Below are 7464 nucleotides of genomic sequence, written 5' to 3' on the forward strand. Positions count from 1 at the left end.
TTTTCGCCTAGGATGTAGCCATTAGAGGGTTGATAGGATGCATCTAGAGTCAGTGGTTTCTAATTTCAATACCTAGCTAGAGATTTAAACTTTAGAATTTTAACAAACTGGGTGATTTCACAACAATTCAATTTATACAACATGGACAAAATCATAAACAGATTTACTAAGCAATCAAAACAAACATATGTAGCCCATTATATTCTTATATTACAATAAACAGAGTGCATAAATGTAAGCTGAGCTCTCACCAGTTCCTCCTTACTTGGGAGTTGGTAACTGACTGATGGCCAAGGGAAATACGTCTGTGTTTCACTCCAATTCTTTGGCCTCTTGGCCTTTGGTTAACTTCTTTTTTATATGCCATGTTATCCTCATTGATTTCATTCACTGAATTGACCATCATCTCATGAGAATATTTTTATCCATATTAGTAGGTTACTATGGCAACAGATGGTCTCTTCATATGGCACCATCCTCATGAATAGCTTCATTCATTCATTCATTCATTCAACTGTTAGTTAGATATTGACTATACAGAAAATACCTATTGTTGGGAAACAGATGATTTCTTACCTTAAAGAGCTCACAGTTTGTTGGAAAACAGAAAAGCTACTCGATAGTTACCACACAGTGTGGTGAGTGCTCTAACAGAGGTTAGCAAATGGTGCCAGAGAGAAGAGAGATATCAAGAACAGCCCAATAAGTCAGGGAAAACTTCCCAAGCACAGCACGGAAGGAAGAAGGTGTAAGAATCAGACCGGCAAGGGGAAAGGGAAGGACATTCCAGGCACAGTGAACAGCATCAGGGGAGTCAAAGCATCAGTAGACTCCTCTGGAGTCAGAGGAATGATGACTTGTGTATGAATGGGGAGGAAATTGGTGTAGCTGGCCCATGGGACACGTGCAGGGGAATGGGTGAATGACAGGAAGACGGAGAGAGGTTGGTCGATCGGGACAAGACTGAGCCAGGCTAAGACATTTTAACTTTATGTAAAAGATGCTGAAACGCTTTTGAAAGGTCACAGAAAGGGTCAGTTTTCTGCTTTGGTAAGTTCACTCTGGTGACAATGTAAAGAATGAACTGGATGAGGACAGCGCTGGAAAGAAGGGGAGAAGTTGCAATCTTTCAGACAAGAAATGATGACCTGAACTGAGGTGAGGGCAAGAGGGCAAGAGAGGAGGGGGAAGGGAGAGAGCATGGTAAGTGGGTGCAGGGTGAGCATGGGACGATTAAACCAGAATGAAGACAATGAGAAGATTTGGGGTGGGGAGAGAAAAGAAAGGAACACTATCGTTTCTTCTTCCATACTTTCTGCTTTCATGGGGCTGTTGTCTCTTGCCTTACTTTTTCTCTTCTGCTTCTCTCTCTCTCTCTCTCTTTCTTGTATAGTCTTTGTTTCCCACCCTCTGTGTACAAAAGTTTCATGTGATCCAAAGAGCATGGGATTTGGATAGAGATTACTCTGGATTAAAATGTTAACTTTGCTAATACTGGCTCTATAATCCACAGCAAATTATTTCATTTCTCTCATCCTTCTTTTCTTCTTCTGGAAAATAGTAACAAGCATGTTGGGTGGGAAGGAGGCAGAACTGCAGAGGTGCAGTCGTCAGGGAGGTCATTTTTGTCAGGAAAATAGAAATTGTTTTGGGCTTCACAGGCAGTAAAAACTTTAACGCAGGAGAAAGGATACTCAGGAAACATTTAGAAAGGCCAGAGGAGTAAAGTTCACTCTTCGAAACTCCTGAGTGTCAGGGACACTACACTTTCCTGCCCAGGCTGGATACTGTTATTATTATTATTGTTATTGTTGCTGCTACTGTCATTGCTGTTGTTTTTATTTTTGTTTGGCATGCAGCATGCAACCCCATACCTTTTTGTGGTCTCCCTGTATTACATGGGCTGTAAGTCTGGGCAACGCAATTTCTAACGTCCTTAAAGTCCTGCCGGTGAGAGGCCTATGTGTGAGACTGGGAAGGCAGAAGGGAAACCAGTTATTTTTCCTTGAATGGCAGCAGGCACTTGGGAGGTTTATAACTGCCTCAAACACTCTCTTGCAAATCACCACCTTCATGGAGCGGGTAGCTGTGATCCCCTAGAGTTTTGCAATTTCTTACAATTTCCTAATTTTCTGAAAGATAGCAATAAATCTGAGATCAATGTTCCCTGCTCTCCTTACTTTCTGATAGGTTCGTGAGCAACTTCCTGGATTTGTATCTTCCTATTTAAAATCTCTTAAAGTGATATCTGTTTTCCTGGACAAACACCAGTCAAAACCTTTCTGGCATCTACTTCTCTATATCTTTTACCACCTTTCCCACTAAAACTCAGAGACTCTCAGGGCTTCATCTGAGACGCTTTTCAAGCTATGCTTCCTAGGTGAACTTATTCAGTCCTAAATCTTTCATTTATAAGCATACCTCGGATATATTTTGGGCTCGGTTCCAGATCACCGCCATAAAGCAATGAGTGCAATAAAGTGAATTTTTTAATTTCCCAGTACATGTAAAAGTTATGTTTGCACTATACTGTAGTTGATGAAGTGTGCAATAGCAGTATGTCTTTAAAAATGTACATACCTTAATTAAAAAATACTTTGTTGCTAAAAAATGCTAACCATCATCTAGCAACACAAACCTTCAATTTGTAAACAAACAAACCCCCACAATATCTATGAAGCACAGTAAAGCAAAGTGCAATAAAATAAGGTATGTCTGTATTTCCCATGGTCCAGCAACTCCCCAGATCGTATCTTAAGCCCAGACTCTCCTTTGAGATACAAACCCCTATATACAACTTTGTCTGCTATGCGTCCACTTGACTGTTTTACAGGCCCCTCAAACTCAGCTTGTCTGAAACTGAATTTGGTAGGAAGCTGTTGACCAAAACCACCCGCCTTGGCCAGGCCCTCTTGCATGAGTTGTCTCACAACAGGAGGTCCTGATAAGCAACATGGTGCTGCCACTGAGAACTAAACAGGAGAATTCGGGAGGGGCCACAAGAGGGAGGAGACGACTAACCTCCCAGAGCCCTTCTCGCTGGAATCCATCCTGGCTGAGAGATGCATGCCACCAGGAAGGACCCTGAGTCACCAAACATGGGCCAAGCTAGATGACTGGCCAGAGACAACCTAGAAACTAACGCCATCACCATAAAACCTGAGACTGTGAGCCACGTGGCAGAGCAGTCCTCCTGGGTTCCCTTACCCTGTTGCTCTCCACCCAGGCGCCCCTTTCCAATAAAGTCCCTTGCTTTGTCAGCATATATATCTCATCGGACAATTCATTTCCGAGTGTTAGACAAGAGCCCACGCTTGGGCCCTGGAAGGGGTCCCCCTTCCTGTAACAAATTCATGGTCTTCCCGTCTCCTTCCACCCCCAAGCTCCTTCTCCTCCAGTTTTCTCTTTCTAAGAAAATGACCTCACCCTTCAGCCTGAGGTTTAAACTAGAAATCTGAGAGTCATTCTTGACTGACCCACCCCCCCCCATCTCCCACACGCAACCAGTAAGCTATCCTTATCCCGTGTACCTCTCCCCAGCCTCACTGCTACCGCTCTCTTCTGATCCCCCAAACTTGATAAGGGGAGCCTCCCTCCTGATCTCCATGCTTCCACGCCCATCTGCTTCTGTTCACGCTCCACGCTAGGATCAGATTGATCCGTTGATAGTGTATATATGACCTTGTCAGTACTCCTCTTAAACCCTTTGATGACCTCCCATTATTTTAGGGAAAGTTGTACATCCTCGCAGGGAGCTGTGAGGCCCCAGGGAGTTCCTGCCTCCCCCGCCCCTCCTGCTGCCCTCCCCCTCACTCTGCCAGGTACACGCAGTTCTCTGCCTGGAACAGTTCTAATTCCTCATCATCCTTTGGTCTTACTTAAATATCTCTTCCTCAACTCACTGAGTTCGATTAGGTCACTCACTAGTCACTAAAACAGTGACATGTACTTCTCTTCCCAGCACTCATCACAAGGGTAGTAACTTGTTAAAAATCTTTTACCCTTTTCTAGAAGGGAAACGGCAGAAGAGCAGAAACATTCTCTGTCTTGTTCATCATTGGAGCTTCAGTTCTTGGCACAAAGAAGGCATTTATTAAATATTTATTCCATGAATTAATAGTATTTGATAAATGTTCCTTCTTTCTCCCCATCCCTCCCTTATCCTTCTCCCCTCCTTTTCTTTCCTCTTCCCTCCGTCTCCCTTCAGTGGCTAGTGCCACTCTGTTGCTACTTCTGCTATTGTTTTCCTCCCTGTGGCCTCTCTCTTTTCCTCCCTCCCTCCTGTCCTCCTTCTCTGCCTCCTTCTCTTCTGTCCCAGGGCAGTGTTCACTCTGGCAGTTGTGCGTTAGTTAGCTCAGGTTCTATCTGTCTTCCTGTGGTTCTTCTGCCTTTGAGTTTCTCTCAGGGTTCCCCATATTTGAGGTTGGAAGGGACAGATCTCCAGCAGAGCACCAGGTAGGGCTCCCAGAAATAAAATAACCTCTGTCTCCTGTTGCCCTGGCTTTGTCTTAAAGCAGCCACCTCAACTCCAGGCATTGGCCATCAATCAGATCTTGATATTCATCCTTATTCTAGAGCAAAGAACATAGGCAGAGATATGATTCATTGGTACCCCGCCTCCTTTCCAAAATTATATAAAGGGATATTATAAGGTTCATAAAATAGGAAGAACTATTGAGACCCTTCAAAAAGAGAAGGAAGCAAATATACTGAGCCTGAGGGCTAAAATAATTAGTTGACTCTAAGCTCACTGGCAGCCAAGGCAAAAGGGGAAACTACGTAAACAATAACTCGTGCCATCAGAAAAGAGCAGATATCGCAGTTCATCAGAGGAACATTTTAAGAAACACCACCTCGAACTTTTCTTTTTTACTGTATTATTCCATGTGTTTTGTACTGTATTATTCCATGTGTTCAATATTTTCTGATTATTCCATGTGTTCAATTTCACAAACATCCTTTAGCAGCTGCCATGCATCAGACACTAGACTAGATACCAAGTGTTCAAGCACAAACAGGACATCATACCTGCTCTTACAAATGTGATATGAACGATTTAAAATCCAAGTATCCCATGACTTTGTTTTGTTTTGCAGTCACTTTGTGGATATCATCATATATTTGTTCTCAAAAGCACATACAATTCAACTTACACATGGTTTGAACTATGAAGTCCCTTTCTCCACCTCTCATTGATTCCTGAATTCCTCCACACTAGAACCAGGGTAATCATTTGGAAATGTAAATATGACCATGTCTTGACTTTGCTTAAATCCCTTTGATGACTCCCATTGTTTTGATTCTGGCTTTGACCTTGTCAGTGGAATGGCTTTGGATGGAGTGGTACATTTAGGGTTATCACCTGACTTGTTTTTTTTTTTTTGAAGTATAGTTGATTTACAAAGATGTATTAATTTCAGGTGTACAGAAAAGTTATATATATATATATATACATATATATATATATATATACACACATATATATATTCTTTTTCAGATTGTTCCATTATAGGTTATTACAAGATACTGAATATAGTTCCCTGTGCTATACAGTAGGTTCTTGTTGTTTATCTATCTTATATATAGTAGTGTGTATCTGCTAATCCCAACCTCCTAAATTCTCCCCCCCACTGCCCCCATCTTGAAAGAGACTTACCTTCCCCAAAATGAAGAGCTTCCTGAGTGCAGGGAAGTAAGAGAGGGTTGACCTCAGAAAGGGGAGGTGGGTGTACCCTGAAAACTGAACTTCTCTCACTCTACAGTTTTCCCACATGCTGGCCCTGATTTTTCACTTCATGTGGGATCTAGATTTCTGGGTTTCTATATATAAATTATGTGGGCTCTGAGTTTCCCCTTCTTTTCAAGGTGGCCTGCAGAGTCCTTGTCTTTACTGTCTCACGACTCAGAGCTTTCATTATAGTTCTTCCTCTGAGCTCCTGCAGCTCAAATCTTAGTGAATCTTCCACTGGCAAACGATAAAAGTGCCTTCTACATTTTCTGGTATGAGCAGGTAAGTTGTAACCCCATATACTTCTTTTCTGATTGCTCCTGCAGGAATCCAATGACTAAGAATCCAGGGAAAGAATTCTAAGGGGAAGAATCAGTTCTCTTCTGAAGTCCTGATTCTGCAGAGTGAAAATCTTGTCTCTACCCACTTTGCACTCCATTTGTGACTTCTCAATGACTCTCCTACATTCATGCGCATTAAAGGTTCATGACATTAAAATGAGGCTCCGAGATACTGGAGGCAATTGCTTCACATACCAAAGTAAGGTACTAGATTACCCAAGCGGGAGGATTGAGAACTGGGTCTGCACCCTCAGATGACCATCCAGCTCTGAGAAAGGAGTAGGAGATTAGAGGGAGAATGCTTTTTGGAGAGAATTTTTAGTGTGCTGTGGGTTTCAGTCTCCCTCATTGAGTGAGGGTGAGAGTGATTCCCGTCTCTTTAAGCCTAGTGAGAAGAGCTTCAAGGAAACCACTCAGGGAGTTTGAGCTGTGTCCCCTGGAGTCTCTGGGGGCACTGAGCCTGGTGCTCGACTTGTGACCAAGAAGCCTAAATGTGCAAGGCAGCAGGACCCCAACAGAGAGAGTCAGTGTGGAGTAAAACTAGAGGCTCAGAGGGGACTTGTAAGCAACTGCTGGAGGAGGAACAACTTTCCATAAAGAAACTGACTGAGAAATCCCAGGAAACAAGAGATAGGGATGTCTCTGAAGAAATCACTAGCATGTCCCAGAAAGAGACAACTTTGGACATTTGTCAATACCAGTCGATTTAAACATCCACTATGGTCAGAGGAAACCAATGTCAATTTCACCAGCGCAGTCAGGCTGGGCCCTGCTTGCCTCCCATCTCCCTCTCTGTTCTTGCCACCTCTTCAATCCTGCATGAACCAGCCATCTGAGTGAATGTGAATGGGAGGCGGAGACGTAAGGAAGCCACTCCCTGCCCCCAGTCCTGCTGCAGGCTTCCCACCTTCCAAAGGTCTAAATCGGGTAGGGGAGAAACTTGAATTTTGAATAAAATGTGGTTTTTTGATTATTACACAGAATTGGACATGTTAATGACTAAAACTCAAACTTCTTACAGTTAAAAGCAAACAGAAGACTCTGTTATTTAATAGTAACTGAAAAATGTGTGCCTAAGATTTCAAAAGGGGGTAGGGAAAATATATAGCTCCATGAAATGCATTTGAATGGGCGTGTAGGGAGGAAAAGTGTGCTTACTCGCCCCTGGTTCACTGTCCTCCTCCTCACCACTCCTCACACCACCATTCTCGGCAACTGCAGCATCTATGTTGCTATAGTTTGGATTATCCTTCAGCAAGTATTGACTCTCGTTCCTGAACTTTTTCTGGTGAGTTTGGCACCATACAACCTACCTGGGCCAATGTAATTTTGTGGTGAAAATGCCAACAGGGTTTGGTTTGGCTCTTGCTGTGATGATCTGCGTGAGATGAACAC

The sequence above is a fragment of the Orcinus orca genome, chromosome 1, assembly GCF_937001465.1.
Source record: "Orcinus orca chromosome 1, mOrcOrc1.1, whole genome shotgun sequence".
NCBI classification, from domain to species: Eukaryota; Metazoa; Chordata; class Mammalia; order Artiodactyla; family Delphinidae; genus Orcinus; species Orcinus orca.